The following is a 16,634-nucleotide window of genomic DNA, read 5'->3' as shown; positions in this document are numbered from 1 at the left end:
TCCTACCAGAAAGGGATCACACAGAACTACTGAGGGTGTCGTCCTCATTGTCCAGGTGGTATGACAGATTAGTCATGGATCTGTGTTTGGTTCAGCGAATGCAGACCTGGCCGGGCTAACTGAAAGCTCTGTAGACTCTTTGTTAACATCTGTCCACACAATCTCAGCTCGATGGCTACACCTGGGGAGGGACTCAGGCATATCCCAGGTAGTGAGTAGGTTAGGATTCCATCTGACTGTATACACGAGGTCAGGCTGGTATGTGCTCCTGCACAGCTCAGCTCCTGTTATCTTCTTGAGATAACACGCTACAGGAAATCGATGTTTCTTGTGCAAACAAGAGAGCTCCCAAATCCAGGCAAGAAATGCTCTGGAGAAGGGATTTAATGCTCTGCTGTGACTGGCAGCTCACTCAGGCTTTGCTTTTAGTTCAGAATAACTTAAAGATTTTTCAACTTACTGGTACATGCGAGGAATGATATCAAATCTTTCGGAAGGAGACTGGAGTTCTTCATTTTGAAAAAAAAAAGTGTGATTAAATATTGGAGTCCATCATAAGATTTAGTATACACTCAGTTATTTTCTCATTTACAAATGATGTGGCAAAGGTGCTTTTCATTGTTTTTTAAAACACCCTTTGTCTTTGTTATTTTCCTGTTGCTGTGGAGAGACACCATGACCAAGGCAACTAATAAAAGAAAGCACTTAGTTTGTGGGCTCATAGTCCCAGAGAGTTAGTCTATGATCTCCATGGACGGAAGCATGGCAGCAGGCATGGGACCTAAGATGTAAGCAGTACCTAAGCGCTTACATCTGAACCGCAAGCACAAGGCAGTGAGAGAGAGCTAGCGGAGAAAGCCCACCCACAGAAACGCACCTCCATCAAGGCCACACCTCCCAACCCTTCCTAAGCAGCTCTACCAACTGGGGACCAAGTATGCAAATACAGGAGCCTGTGGGGCCATTCTCAATCAAGCCGTCATACCTTTCACCACTAAACATATGAATAAAATGATAAACTGAATTATCTAGCTGCTCCCACGGTCGTGTCTTATCACTTAGGTATGCTTTTAAATTTTATTCATTCATTCTTTCATATGTGTGTGTGTGTGTGTGTGTGTGTGTCCATCTTCTTTTCTGTATATGCATGCTTGTGTACAGGCACCCTCAGAGGCCGGAAGAAGGTGTTGGATCCTCTGGAATTGGAGTTACAGGTGGTTGTGAACTGGCTTATTATGTGGGCTATGGGTGCTGGGAACCGAACCCAGGTCTTCTGTAAGAGCAGCAAGTACTCTGAATTGCTGAGCCTAGCGCCAGTTCTGTCTCTTAGGGCCCCGAGAAAAATGCAACTGTGGACCTATAACTAAAAACTCAGTATGAACTTTCAGGATGAGGTCGCCGTGTAGCTCAGTAGTAAAACATTTGCCAAGAATGTGCAAGGCCCTGGGTTTGCACCCCATGGGTGAGGGGAGGAGGTGATTTTAGGATGATCACAATTATTCAGCAAAGGACCGAGCTCCTGGAAGCCAGCAGAGGTCACCCACCCACCATAGGCAAAGAGAAGGGAACCCAATCCAGTCATTTAGAGTGAGCGGTGGTGTGATTTCCTCGTTGGTGTGATCAACTATCCAACAACAGCAACTTAAGGAAGAAAGAAAGGGTTTATTTTGTCTCATGGTCAGAGGGCACATCATGGTGGGAGGGTCTGGTGGCAGGAACAGGAGCTGGCTGGTCCGATTGAGTGTCTGAAGTCAGAAAACAGAATGATGAATGGTGGCTCAGCTCCATTTCCTCGTTTGATTCACTGTGGAGTCCTAGCCCACGGAATGGTACTCCCTACATTTAGGATGGGTCTTCCTGATTCCATCAACCTACTCTAGAAACGGCCTCACTGATATGCCCAGAGATTTCACGTCACTTCCACATGACTCCAGACCCTGGCGAATGAGTAATAATTTGATTAACCACCACAGTTACTCCTTCTTGATAAGAAAACGAATCTTGGGTTTGGGCATGCAAAGAAAGAACTGCCCTCAGAGGAAACGAAACTGGAGAGGAAGCTGAGCGAGAGCACCAAGCTAGCCTCCACCAAAAGCTGGCCTTGCGTCACCACCACTTTTTCTTGCTAAGATTGGCACATCTCCCCACTCTACATTCCACGACGCATTACAGAAACCTCTCACTTCAGCTTGCCTGCCCCTCTCACTCCATACTTAGCAGGCTCAATCCCACCAGGTACTTTGTGTCAGCTCTCAGGCTGACATAGACGGCTAGAGAAAAGTATACAGTCAGGTCTACTACTCTTTCTTTAAATTCATGGCCGCTACCTTCAAATTGGCCCTTGGGTATATTTCCCTTGTCCACTCACATGCTCCCCTAGACAACCACAAAATTCTGACAGAGCCGTTCAGACTTGCTGTCTGCAGACTCTCCCTTTGAACACTTTCCAGTCAAGCTTTTGTTTCCACAAGCAACTGCCATCTACTCTCCTAAACCCCACCTCACCATGCAATGCTCCCTCCCTCATGCAGTGCTCCCTCAATCAGTGCTCCCTGATGTAGTGCTCCCTGTGTTGGATCCTCCAGTAGGACTCATCCCAGTCAGCTGCCTCTGGTCCTTTCCTAAGGTAAAGGCTTTGTCTCTCTTGGCTCCTTCTCATTTTCCTCACTCTTAATGCACAAGAGCTTCCTGTCCAATATGGCAGCATGTGTGTTAAGTGTGCCTCTTTAAGTTAAATCTAATCAAACATGTGTTCTTCAGTTACACACATCATGTCTTAAGGGTTCCAGACTTGCATGATTCAAGTGGCTGGACACTTGGATGGTGCAAAGACTATTTCTGTTACCACTGAATGCTTTACAGGACATAGCTACACTAGACTATCTGAGACTCACAGGAGTAGCTAGCTCTCTCTTTGTGTCTCTGTCCCTCCCCCTTCCCTCTCTCCCCATCCTTTCTCCCCTCTGGGACTCCTTTCATCTCTTCCCCAGTGACTTCTATACTCCCCTGTCTCCTGGACATTCTCTGAACTCCAGACTCCTTTATCGGTCTGGTCTGCCCACACTATTCCAATTGCAGATCTCATGGCTGCCTTAAGTTTATGAAGCCTAAACCCAGCTCCGGGCCTCTCCTAACCTTGGACACCCTCAGACTCCTGTTTCACAGCCTTTCCCATTTGATGGTAAGTTTTGTGCTCTGGCCTGATCTGAGAGTCATACCAGACTCTTCTCTATCCCTCTTCCCACAGTCTAGGAGCAAAACTTCTTTGACCCTTCAGAAACCTTTGGAATTATCTGACTCCATCATCTCTCCCTGGATTATTACACATGTCTTCTTCTCTGATTGCCTGATTCTGCCCTTTTAGCCTCCCCCACCTTGGCCTAGTCTCAGCAAAATAGCCTCTGTGTACACACACACACACACACACACACACATATGATTCTGACAATCTGATTCTATCTCTTCTCTTCAAAGTGTTCTAACAGTGTTCACCTCTCTCAGAGCAGACACCAAGCCTCAGCTAGGAACCAGTGTCACCTTCCTCCCAGAACCAAGGAGACCTGCTCTCCCTTCTACTTGGTCTCTATTCCAAAGCCTTCTGCAGCTGAGCACTCTGACTCCACTGAGTCTGCAGGAGAATCTCAAGGGGTTGCTTCTGTACTCCACAACAAATGTTGCCTTAGTAGAGAGGTCTCCCGTGACAACACTGTACACAGTAGTGACCTCTCCTGGATATCCCTTCCTATACAGTAGTGGTCTCTCCGGGACACCCCTTCCCATCCCATGCTCCCAGTTCTTATCTTGGCATTTACTTCATGTCAAGTGTGACATTGATGCTTGGCTGTGTCTGGCTCAACTCCCAGTGTACACAGTTCTTAAGATGTCAGGAGACAATCTTGTCCTCCGTTGTTTCAAGCTTTAGACATTGCACAACACCAGGAAGTCACTTCCGTGCATGGTCTCTGACTGAGCATGTCAGGCAGGGAGGTGCACACATGCCTTGTGTACTCTTGTTCCAGTTCAGCTCCTTTGTTCCTCCAGCCCCCTCTCCTTGTGGTGTGTTCATTTAATTTCAGACTGAATTTAAGTTACAGGTTTGAATTTTTTCTATAATCTGCCGACCTGACTATGTATATAATTTCCCCCGAAGACTGACTTGTCTATAATTATTATTTTTAGATGTTTTAGTCATTTCTTCTCGTAGGAAGCTATAATTCCAAGTGCTGGGTGCTGGTCTGAATCTTCATCAGTGGGAAGTCCCTAGTAGGTATTTTGATTAAGGTGGGTTTGGTGGGTGGGAAAAACACTTAGACTCTCTAGCTGGTTCTGTAACTTTACAGTTAAATTTTGGGCTGTCCTCCGGGGCCACAGAAGTCTTTTCCACAATGTCCTTCTGGAGTCTGGTGGCAGAGCTGGGAAAGGCCAACAGCAGACTGTCCAGGCTGTCATGTGTATGACGAGTGCTTCACTCAAACCTCTGTGGTGGCCTCCTGGAAGACCTGACCAAGCCTAACCAAGATGTCAGGGAGGGATGACTGATTGCTGGAGCGAGACAGGCACTTTCATCTAAGACTGGTACCAATTAAAGGAGCGGGGGGGGGGGGGGGAACCGCACGTGGCCAGATCTGAGGAAGTCCCACAGGCACTGGCTCTGCCACTTGCTGCCTCCCTTAGACCACCGGCAAGCAGGAGAATGGAAATAAGGTACAAGAGGTACTAGCGGACCTTTTGCGGCTTCAAGATGAGCCATAATTATCTACGTTATTCCAGTACTTCTAAGTTCCTTTGAAGAATGAGGTACTTTCAAAATGCACCCATAAACTCCTTATTCTTTTCTTTGAAGAAGTAGGATCTTGACTTAAAGATTGTGTTCTATAGGCTGATGGCTGGTACAGAGCAAACTTGCACCATGACTTAAGGACAGCCTATGGAGGCCATTCTTAAGGAACTGAGGCTTCAGGCCACCAGCCTCCAGCAATGTGTCCTTCCTTTCCTGAGTAAAGCCTTCTGGTGACTGCAGCCTCATTTTGTCACCCTGAGCTAGAACCAGAGCTCCAGAGAGCTCTAGGTGAGGTTCCTGCCTGTCAGAACCTGTGAGATAAAGTTTGTTAGGTTAAGATGAAGTAGATGACTTTAAAGCAACAGGTAACTAGGTCATAGGATAAGGACCACACAGTTAAGCCTTTTCATTTCAGATAACCTCATATAATCTCACACACACACACACATACACACACACACACACACACTCGCGTGCGTGTGTGTGTGTGTGTGTGTGTGTGTGTGTGTGTGTATATATATATATATATATATATATATATATATATATATATATGACTTTGCTAATGTAAAAAACAAAATCATCAGCTGTCTGAAAGGAAGAGGAAGCAATTCAGTTGTGCTTTCATGTGGGTCACAGCAGCCTTGGGCACAACCTGCTCAGAGTGAGGCCCAAAAGGTTCACAAGACCAGGAGCACCAAGGCATTGTCACAGTTCTGACACAGTATCAGCAACACTCTGCTCCAGGCTGCCCATGGTCCTATAAAGACTCTGCTGCTGCCGGGTGGCCTACCAGCCCTGCGGAATTCCTGGGTGCTCAGCCAGCCCTTCCTGGTGAAGATATGAACCCAGGGGTATTGGATAATACCCCCAAGTGGGTGGGTAGGGGTTGACAGCATTATCAGGAGGTATATAAGTGACCAAGGGCTTTACACTACTTGCACACAGGTTCCTGTTAGTTTGGCACCTTAATGATCTTACTGTCCCTAATTCAAAGCAAATCCAGCTACAGTTTATATGCAGCTCTTATGCAGTTTATGTGCAGTGATTGGTTTTTGTTTTAGTTTTCTCTCCCTATAACTTGAGTGTAACACGGAGCTCCCTGCCTGGGGACAGTTGATGAGAGTATGAAGAAGACAAGCACCTTCTTCCTGGGTGAGCATCTTCTGAACACGAGTGAAAGTTCTAACTGCAGCCCCATCCTTACGTGTACACCTGTCCTGCTATTAGCCCAACCATCACTGATATTTCATTCCCTTATCTGAATTACAGTTAACTGAAGGGTCAAGCCTTTAGGGTTCAGGGATATAGATATGAGATCAGACCTATTCCCACACTAGACATAGAGACACAGAAGCAACTATTCTACATATTACATATTTATCTTATGCACGTATTTTGTACATTTGTGCATACACAGGCAATATGAAGGTTAAAGGACAACCTAGGTGTCATAGCTTAGAAATTATTTGTTGTTGTTGAGACAGGGCATCTTCACTGGCCTAGAACCTGTGAAGTAAGGGAGGCTGTCTAGGCAGCAAAGTCTCAGGAGTGTGCGAGCTCTGCATTCCCAGTGCTGTGAGATCTCTGGTACCCATTTAAGCATTTGGGCTTTACTCTCAAGAAGTGATTAATGGGGTTAGGGATGGGGTAGACAGGTGGGTAGATTAAAGGGTGAAGAACCAAGGAGATAGGCAGGAGTTGTGGTGGGAATGAGAAATTTGTAGATGACAGTGGTATCTGTAATGGGGAAGGGGGGTGATTTAAGATAATTTATAAGGTGACTTGTTCATGGGAAATAAGGACCATAGGGGCATCATGAGGGACTCGTCCCCAGTGCTGGAAGATGAAAGAAACTTCCTTCTGCAATGGCTGCCTGAGGCCACTGCTACTGTCACAGCCGGAGAGTGCTGCCACAGACAGTTCTGAGCATAGGCAGGGTACCGACAGTTTGCATAAGTGTTCATTCTCTAGACGTCTCCAGAGGCTAAAAGAGCGTAGCTGTCGACCTAGCTACAGTCTGAAATAGGGGTGGCACATCCTGTTAGTAAGCAGCCCCGCTGTATCACTATAGGCAGAAGTCAAAGCTGGGTGTGGCGGGACACACCTGCAATTCTAGCTCTCTGCTGACAGAGGACTATTATGAATTAGAGACAGTCTATATAGTGAGACGCAGGCTCAAAAAGTTTAAAATTATTATGAAATAATAAACCTGCCTGATTTACCAACATGGGATGACTTGAATTAAAGTAATCTATTAGGCTCTGATGTTACCCAGAGTCATTTGTCCAAGGATGCCTCCTGTCCATTTACACCAATGCAGACCCGAAATAAAGATCAGTACAGACTAAAAACAAACAAAAACAGTCAATTTTTCCTTATTTATTTATTTTTCCAAGGAGAAATAAAAGCTCTAAGAGGTTGTAGCCAGGAAAATTGTCAAGAGAGACCTAAAATCAACTCTTCCCTTTCCAGATTCAGGGCCTTTCCTTGGGGTCACAGGTGGGGGTGGCAGAAAGAATATTAAAGGTGGAGCACCACAGCCCCTTTACAGGAGGAATGTCAGGGTCTGTGTTAGCTACTTTTCCTAACACGGTGACCAAATACTTAAGAAGAAACACCTTACGGAAGATAGGACTCGCTCTGGCTTACGGTTTGGACTTAAACATTTTATTTCATTTTATGGGATGGGGAATGAGGGTTGGGGATGTAAAAACAGAGACCTCGAAGCCAGTGGGAGGGAGTATGAAGTGATTTGCTAATATCAGAAGACAACTCAGGCAGAACCGGGGTGGGATATGGCCCATGAGACCACCTCCACCTCCCATCAATCCCTTCTTCCAGCAAGGATCCCCTTCTAGAAGATTCCACAACTGTATTGGTTAGTTGATACTGTCACCTTGACACAGCAGCAGTTCTCAACCTTGTGCATGCTGTGGGCCTTCAATGCAGTTCCTCATGTTGTGGTGACCCCCGCCCCCATCCAAAAAATTATTTTCATTGCTACTTCATAACTGTGATTTTGCTACTGTTATGAATCATAATGTAAATAGTTTTGGAGAGAGAGGTTTGCCAAAGAGGTCTTAACCCACAGGTTGAGAGCTGCTGACCTAGAGTCACTTGGCAAAAGGGAAGGTCCAGTGAAGATCTACCCAGATCAGACTAGACTGTGGTCATGTCTATGACTGTTGATGTAGGAAGGGCCAGACCATTACGTGCATCGCCATCTCCTGGATCTGGATTGTATAAAACAGGTGGCAGAGCCTGACCCAGAGGACCAGCAGTGAGCAGAACTCTGGTTCTGCTTGAGTTCCTGTCCCTTTTGTCCTCAGTGATGGACTTGTAACCCACCTGGAGGCAGAAAATGAAATAAACCCTTTCTCACCGAGTTGGTTTTGGTCAGAATGTCTTATTCACAGCAACAGAGAGGCAAAGCAGGATACCACCGTCCAAAACAGCACCAGCAACTGAGAAGTATTAAAACACAAGAGCCGGGAGGAACATCTACATCCAAACCATAGCAGGCTTATCTCCAGTGTTTTTACCTGGCCATATATTCTCTATGTAGGCTAAGGCTTTCTGAGGTGCTCTCCACTGAGGCTGACAGCTTACTCTGTCCTTCAAAGCGCCCCACTCTTGGTCCCTTATTCTCTGGCCTCTTTTAAAACATTAATCCCCACATCTGAGAAAGGAATTCTGGAATCTAGCCCTTTGTACTTAAAGATCTTCAGGTGTGGGAAGCAGAACCTTCAGGCAGAACTCTGCTCAAGAGCGAGCTCCAAGTCAACAGCCGAGAAGAATGAAGCAGTAAGCCAAGGTATACCCTGACTCCAGTGCACCTGTAAATAAGGGTCTCACTCGAGCAGTAGGGGGGCTGGAGGTTGGCTGGCCCTTCTAAGTTGTTCCAACCCTAGGGAAAGGCAGAGCCTTTGTTTCCCAGCATTAATCAATCATTAGATATGGCCTTATCTGGAGAAAGAGGCATTATCTAAGACAAAACAGCTCTGTTTAACCCCAAAGGGTCTCAGCTGAGAACTGTCGGCTACCAACATTCCTGGCAGCTGACAGACAACACTCGTAAAAGGGGTGGGCAGAGAGTCATGGCTAGGGCCATGCGGCCCCATTGTCTGCATGGCCAGGGTAGTGCTCCAGCCCTTCATTACTCAGTCCACAGAACTTAGGGGCTGGGTTTGGGGCTCTCTTACACTGACCCTAGCTTCTGTGTACCCTATGGGACTTAGATTTATCTCTCTATTGAGACGTCAACACTTCCAGAGGTTTTACCCTCACATCCAAGCAGCATTTATGGAAATGATTCATAATCAGCATGTGTGCTGGGCAGTTTAACATCAACACGACACAAGCTATAATGATAAGGGATGACGCACCCTCACTGGAAAGATCCCTCCATAAGATCCGGCTGAACTTAGGTCTACAGGGCATTTTCTTAATTAGTGACTGAGAAGGGAGGGACCAGCACATTCATGGTGGCGCCACCCCTGGGCTGGTGGTTCTGAGCAAGCGAGAGGAGTAAACCAGTAAGAACCCCTCCATGTTCTCTGCATGAGCTCCTGCCTCTAGGCTCCTGCTTGGTTTAAGTTTCAGCCTTGGTTTCCCTCAGAGACTGCATACCTCCCCCCCACCCTGAATTCTTCTTGGTCCTGGGGTTTCATCAAAGCAATAGTAGCCCTAACGAAGACAACATATATCCAGAGGCAAGAGCAAGGGGTTTGGAAACTAAACTGCCATTTATAGATATGACATATGTCACACTTAGTTTCGTGAATCTCCTTTCACCATTTATGGCAGGGAATAATTAAAACACATGTTATTTTATTTTAGCTCCAAGCTTGCTATGAGAACCTGGAGTTGTTTTGTTTTGCTTTTTTTTTTTTTTTTTTTTTGTCAACTTAACACATGCTGGCTAGGGTCATCTGGAAAGAGAGAATTTCAACTGAGAAAATGCTTTCATCAGACAGGTCTGTGGGGCAGTTTCTTCTTTTCTTGATTAATGAATGATTGATGTGGGAGGTCCTGTCCCACTGTGGTGCCACTCCTGGGCAAGCTAAGGATGCTTTGGAGAGAGAGCAAGCCACTCCGCAGTAGTTCTCCACGGCCTCTGCTCTGTTCCTGCCTCCAGGTCCCTTGTTCTGACTTCCCTTCATAACAAACCAACTGCTCATTGTAGGATGACAGAAATGCTTTCCTCCCAGGTTGCTTTTGCTATGGTGTTTATCACAGCAACGAAACTCAAAATGCTGTTGAAAAGGAAAAAGCTAAAACTAGTGTTTCACAATGTTAGATAGTAAATGCATACCCATTCAAGGGGGGAAATACTGGGCTGATCTGTGATAAATAGATATTTCTAAATACTTACAGATATTTATATTATTAGTGTATATTATACTATATATTATTTTATTAGTATATACTATATACTATTATTTTATTAGTAGTATATATTGTATAATCTATATAAATATATAGAATATTATAGAGGATATATAATATATTAGTATATATTGTACTATATAATATAGTTATAGAAATTGATATTTATAACTATTTATGAAGAAGTAAGGTAGAAGATTCAATATTACTAAGAGATAAATTCTCATCAAATAGATCTGTGAACTCAACAAAGGTCTTAAAAATTCCAAGTCTTTTGGGCAAAAATTGATGAACTGATTCTAAAATACAAATGAAAGCATGAAAGCTCAAAAAAAAAAAAAAAAAAACAAAACAAAAAAAAAACACAACCCTGAAAGGCAGAGAGAAAGAAACCTACACTTCTCATTTTAAAACTTACCATTAGGCCGCCTTACTTAAGATAGCGTGGTGCAGCATGGGGAAGACATATAAATCAATGCAGTAGAACTGAGAGTCCGCAAGCAAAGCTTTGCAATCACAGTGCACTGGCTTTCGGCAAATGTACCAAGATAATAGGACAGGACTGACAGTTGCTCTGACAGAGGTGTGGGCCAACTGGATAGCTGAAGGCAAAAAGCAAACCAAACCAAATCAAACCAAGATAAACAGGACTTAAAGGATAAACTTTCAGGAGAGGAACTGGAGACCATGTGAAAAATTTGTTAAATTTACTTTAAGAAATTGCCAAAGTATTCTAAAATGAACTAAAAATGAATCAGAACATAAGGTGGGCTTTTAAAAATGAAGAAGAAAACACACAAGAGATTTACAAGCTTGGGTTAGACAAAGAATTGTTAAACAACATCAAAAAGCATGATCAACTCGAGAGAATTTTGAGACGGAAATAAGATTTCAGCAAAATTAAAAATAGGCTTCAAATATATCAGTAGGAAATTGACACGACAGTGACACTCTGGGAGGACATGCACACAGAAGTATTACCTAAGGGTGAAAGAAATGTCTTAAGTTTGGGTTCTAGGGTGTCTGGGTAGCCCTATACATTTACTGAAATCACTGACTTGTGCCACTAAAGCAGGCCAGTGGTGTGGCATGTAATTAGATCTCAGAAAACTGTTAAAAATTAGAGAGCTTATTTTGCTCACATAATGAGGGCCGGCATCCAAGGTGATAGGATGAGCCTCGAAAGGGACAGGATCTCTATCTGAGCCTCAGCTACGTTTTGTCTGTGCCTCTCGTCTGTGCTCCCGCCTTCACTCCTTTCCTAGCTACAAAAGAGAAGAAACTAGACATGAAGAAGACATCGGCCACTGCTTCTTGGCCTTCTGGATGAGACCAGCTAAAGTACCTGTTTTTACCAGATACCTGAGGCATTCTCTATCTGAGGACAATCGTTTAGGAGGATTTTTGGAGCAGGAAGGGAGAATAGGAGCTTGCTTGACCCACATGCCACACATAACTCTGGAATTATAGTACCTTGAAAAATATTATACCCCCTTAATAGAATTAAAACAAACAAACAAACAAACAAACAAACAAACAAACAAAGATACTGGCCAGCTAAGCCAGCCATGTTAATAGGTATCTCAGAGAAACAACAACCACTGGCCAAATTATGTCACATGACCATAAAGGATTTTATTTGTTTATTTGAGACAGAATCTCACTATGTAGCCTGAGCTGGCCTGGAACTCAGATGTGCCTGTCTCTGTCTCCTAAGTGCTGGGATTTTATTTAAGGTGTATGCCATCACACCTTGTGATTTTACTCTCTCTCTCTCTCTCTCTCTCTCTCTCTCTCTCTCTCTGTGTGTGTGTGTGTGTGTGTATATATATACTCAAAGAAGCCAGAAGAGGGCATCAGACCCCCTGAAGCTGGAGTTAGAGACAGTTGTGAGTCACCCAATGTGGGTGCTATAAACCAAACTTGGGTCCTCTGCAAAATCAGTGCTCTTAATCACTACACCAGGGTTCTGCCCAGAGATAATCGACCCTTGGGTCTTGATCCCTTTGGGGTAATAGATCAGATATCCTGCATATCAGATGTTTATATTACAGTTCATTACAGTAGCAGAATTACAGTTATGAAGGAACTGCATTAAAGGGTCACAGCACTGGGAAGGTAGAGAGCCGCTGCTCTAGCCCCAGAAAGACTGTAGGAAATACAGTGCTATACTGCTGCTCCCAGTCAGCTAAGGTTCCATTAGCAAGAAAGAATGGACGAGCAGCTCAGGCTCAGGGTAGAAAAACAATTCTTTTTTTTCCATATATATTTTTATTAGGTATTTTCTTCATTTACATTTCAAATGCTATCCCAAAATTCCCCCATACCCTCCCCCCACCCACTCCCCTACCCACCCACTCCCACTTCTTGGCCCTGGTGTTCCCCTGTGAGGGATATACTGAGGCATATAAAGTTTGCAAGACCAAGGGGCCTCTCTTCCCAATGATGGCCAACTAGGCCATCTTCTGCTACATATGCAGCTAGAGACACGAGCTCTGGGGATACTTGATGTCAGTCTAAACACAAACCCGGCCAGCACTGTTCACACTGGATAGTGGTGTCTGGTCATGAAGCGACGACCCAGGGCGTGCTTATTGTTCACGGCTGCTAATTAAAACGAAAACTAAACAAATCCTCTGCGGAAACAGAAGGGTTCTAAAGAAGCTGTCTGTTCATTGAACAAATGTTCACTGTTCTTCATAATTTTAGCTCCAAGACAAAAACCTGAAGGCTGGGACAGTTGGTACAATGGAAAAACAGGATGCTCAAGTTAGAAATGGCTGCGTTTTGAAACTTGGTAGTGTCCTGAAGTAGCTATGCCTTGGGCAAAGGTCAGTGTAGCTCAGCCTCAGTTTCTTCATCTTTACAAAGGGAGGCCGACGGTTGCCTCCCGGGTGAGGGGAGGCCTTCACAGACAAGGTGTCAAGACTGGCCCTGGGGCTTGGCCCACATTCCTCGGGACAGAGAGGCACAGCTGCCACACACAGCCAGGAAGGGTGAGGACTCACTGCTTTTCTTGCCAAAATCAAACAGCTTTCCTGCCACTGTTCCCCACATTTCCCAGGCTGATTACGCTTCTCCAGGGAACTCCTAATTAGAGATCATCCACTCAACATAGATACAAACACACACTAATTTGGAGGAGGGGGAGGAAAAAAAACCCAATCTACAAAAAACAAAACAAAACAAAAAGCCAACCCCCCAGGCAAACAAGCAAACAAACAAAACCCCAAAAAAACCGACAACAACAAACCAGGAAAACGATAAAGACAGAAGCATACAAAGAACAACATTCTAAAAATCCTTTTTAAAAACCCCTCATATTGTTGTAATCTTCCTGGTGGTTGGTTCTTCCACAGAACCATAGACAGCACTTAGAAAAGCATGCTAACCTCTCCACGTACTGGGACACAGGACAAATGCAGATGCAAACTCAGATCATCCATAGAAGGCAGAGGGAGGGGACAGGGAGAAATGGCATCGGGGCAGGGGGAGATGAATACAAATATGAGCCTATAATGAGATATAGTCAGGGCTGGTAAGACAGCTCAGCAGGTAAAGGGGCTTGCTGCCAAGAGTGATGACCTGAGTTCCATCCCCAAGATCCACTAGTAGAAAGAAAGCTGAACCCCAAAGCCTGTGCAGTGCGCTCTCTCTCTCCTCCCTCTTTCCCTCCATCCCTCCCTCCCTGCACACACACACACACACACACACACACAGAGTCCACAACTTTTAAATGCTCTGCAAGTGTCTTGGCTTTTTACAGCTCCCACTTAGCATTGACTGAATACAGTCCCAGTTCCCATGTCTGCAAGAAATCTATGTGTCACAAAGATGAACTCCAAGGTTGTCCATGGAAAGGCAGAACAAATACCTAATGTCTACCATCTACATCAAAGGCTTCATAGTGGCAAACTCACTTGGTGTGTCTAATCTAGTGACAGGCACAAGACATGCTGACGTCTGCTCGGCTGTTCCAGTCACTGCACACAGCCATAGCTTAGCTTCCTCCCAGGGCCTCACTTAGCCACTGAGGCTGCAGCTCATCTGTGGGCGCTCTCCTCCACTGTGGGAAGAGGCAGCAAGGGCTGGACGAGGCCATCCCAGCAGTGGATGCATTGGCCGCTGGGCAGCGAGCGGTGTGACACTTGGTTAGCAGCAACAGTGGCTCTGCTTGCTAAAACCAACCAGCTGGCAAACACCTGCCTGTTTTCCAGAACATTCCTCAGTTCCCAGATTGAGAGATTCTATCTGTCCTTCAGTGCCCTCCAAAGATCATAGCTGTTCATTTCTAACCCCTGCTTTGTGCAGAATTCCTCCTAGCTGGAGAGCTGCCTCATTTCACACGTGCCTTAGAAATTGGCTACAAGCAAAACAAATCAAAGACAGATTCTCTATTTTTTTTCCCCCTTGGGTGTCATCTTCTTGTCTCTGTCTTCCCCCTGCCCCCTACAACTCAAATCCGGGAAAGCAGGGGAAGTCTTGTGCCTCCAAGCACACAGGCCAGAGGAAGGCTGGAGGTAACACATCTTCACCAGCGGCTCAGGTCTGGCTCCCAGTGGCAGCACAAGCTGATACAGTGTAATAAAAACCCACACAGTGAGCCCACAGCACCAGTGTGGGCACACTGTAGCTAGCCCACAGCACCAAACAGCCACTCAGGTGTATCTTCTGGGATACTGGAATACTTTGTATACCATACAGTTTACAAACACAATTGACTGCTCACTTTATCACAGTGTCTTATTTATGTGTTTGCCTGCCTATCTATCAATCTACCTTTATTTATTTAATTACTTATTTTATTTTAAACCGTTTCCCTACAGTCAGGCTGGTGGGGAACTTGCTATATGCAGCCCAGCCGGGCTTCCTACTTGAGCTCCTCCTGCATCTGCCTCTTCAATGCTGGAATAATAGTGGTGGTCTTCATCTACCCAGGCACTATCCACTAAGAGTGTAGGTCTTCATCACATACCTACGCCCTACCTCCAAAAGGATATCCTGCGTCCTGGGAAGAGACCCACTTGGACATGATTAACAGAGATGACCAGATCTGGACCAGGTTTGCATAAAGTTCTTAGAGTAATGGTCAGGAAAGCCCCAGCATGTTTGCTTAGCCTTTTGTTTTTGAGATGGGGAAATCTCACTTTATACCCCAGGCTGGCCCTAAAACTCACCAGTAGTTCAGGCTGGCCTCAAAGTCACAGAAACCCCGCCTTAACCTGTTATGTGTTAGATTCACAGGTAGGAAGCCACCACATGGGAGTCTGTGTGCTGTGTTATTTTTTAAAAAAAATTAATTCATTTATTATATGTAAGTACGCTGTAGCTGTATTCAGACACTCAAGAAGAGGGTGTCAGATCTCCTTACGGATGGTTGTGAGCCATCATGTGGTTGCTGGGATTTGAACTCAGGACCTTCGGAAGAGCAGTCGGTGGTCTTACCTGCTGAACCATCTCACCATCCCCCCGGGTGCTGTGTCTTAAAGTGGATCAGAAGGCTTCTCATTAAACTCATGGTTTATTTGGCTCACAACCACCCTCTTCTGTGAATAGCATAGCTCTGGGGCTGCTTCTGTGAGGGAGGAGGTGGGAAGTGAGTCTTTAGATTTTACAGTCAATGCTTTATTGAAGACACTAGGGGTCAGCAGATTCCCAAAAGTTGTGAGTGAAACCAGGAGCCCTGGCACCTAGGGCGGGGCCCGGTGCTCAGGGCGTTGCTGGAGAGATGCCCACAGCAGCCCGAGTCTAATTACTATTGTAGCCCCTTCCATATACAGGCCCTCCTCTTAGCAGTAACTTTAACTTTCATTTGGGTGCCTGACGTCCTCCTGCAAAGCCTGGGTGCTCTGAGACGATGATCTGATGCTGGAGTTTGTGCTGCAGCCCAAGCTAATTTACATAATACCTCCCACAGCATAGCCCAGGCTGCCAGTTCAAAGAAATATGACCTTATTTGGGCAGTGAGAGCCAAGAGATAAAATGGGATGGAGGTGGGAATGAGGGTAGGGGCGGGGACTGAAGAGGTGGCTCAGCAGGCAACTAAAAACCAGCACTGGTCTTGTAAGGAGGACTATTCAGTTCTCAGTACTCACAAGCACCCATAAAGATTGGGGGAGGGGAAATCTAACAGCTTCTGGACCCCGCAGGACAGGCACCTGCATTCACACATTTGTATACACACATACAAACTTAAATAATTGAAATAAACTAGAAGATTGAATGGGGAGAGGCAAGGAAATTTGCTAAGGACAACTGATTCTTCTGACAGAGTTCCTGGAAGTCCCCCTACCCATCTTTTCTTCCAATTAGATAAGAAACTTACTCTGGAGTCATATGATCCATACTCTGGCAACAACCAGGTGTGGCAATGTGGGATAGCTATAAAATGAAGCTGACTGCAAGAAACACAGCAGGGGCTTTAATAAAAATGATACAGTTCTGAGAAAAATTCTATTAAGTA

General features: G+C 45.3%; 2 protein-coding genes and 1 non-coding gene across 6 annotated transcripts in view; 1 reads left to right on the top strand and 2 right to left on the bottom strand.

Moving 5' to 3' along the window:
- Nucleotides 1-16,634, bottom strand: part of Iqschfp (Iqcj and Schip1 fusion protein) — a 734,263-nt gene that overhangs the window by 67,297 nt on the left and 650,332 nt on the right. The window lies entirely within an intron of this gene.
- Nucleotides 1-16,634, bottom strand: part of Schip1 (schwannomin interacting protein 1) — a 561,681-nt gene that overhangs the window by 67,297 nt on the left and 477,750 nt on the right. The gene's annotated exons all lie outside the window — the stretch shown is intronic.
- Gm22073 lies at nt 11,478-11,666 on the top strand. Its single transcript, XR_003954841.1, has one exon. It is a non-coding gene; the product is annotated as a U2 spliceosomal RNA (small nuclear RNA).

Source organism: Mus musculus, chromosome 3 (assembly GCF_000001635.26).
Source record: "Mus musculus strain C57BL/6J chromosome 3, GRCm38.p6 C57BL/6J".
In the NCBI taxonomy this organism is placed as follows: domain Eukaryota; kingdom Metazoa; phylum Chordata; class Mammalia; order Rodentia; family Muridae; genus Mus; species Mus musculus.
Note: the sequence above shows the minus strand (reverse complement) of the source record. Positions and strands in the feature narration are given on the sequence as shown.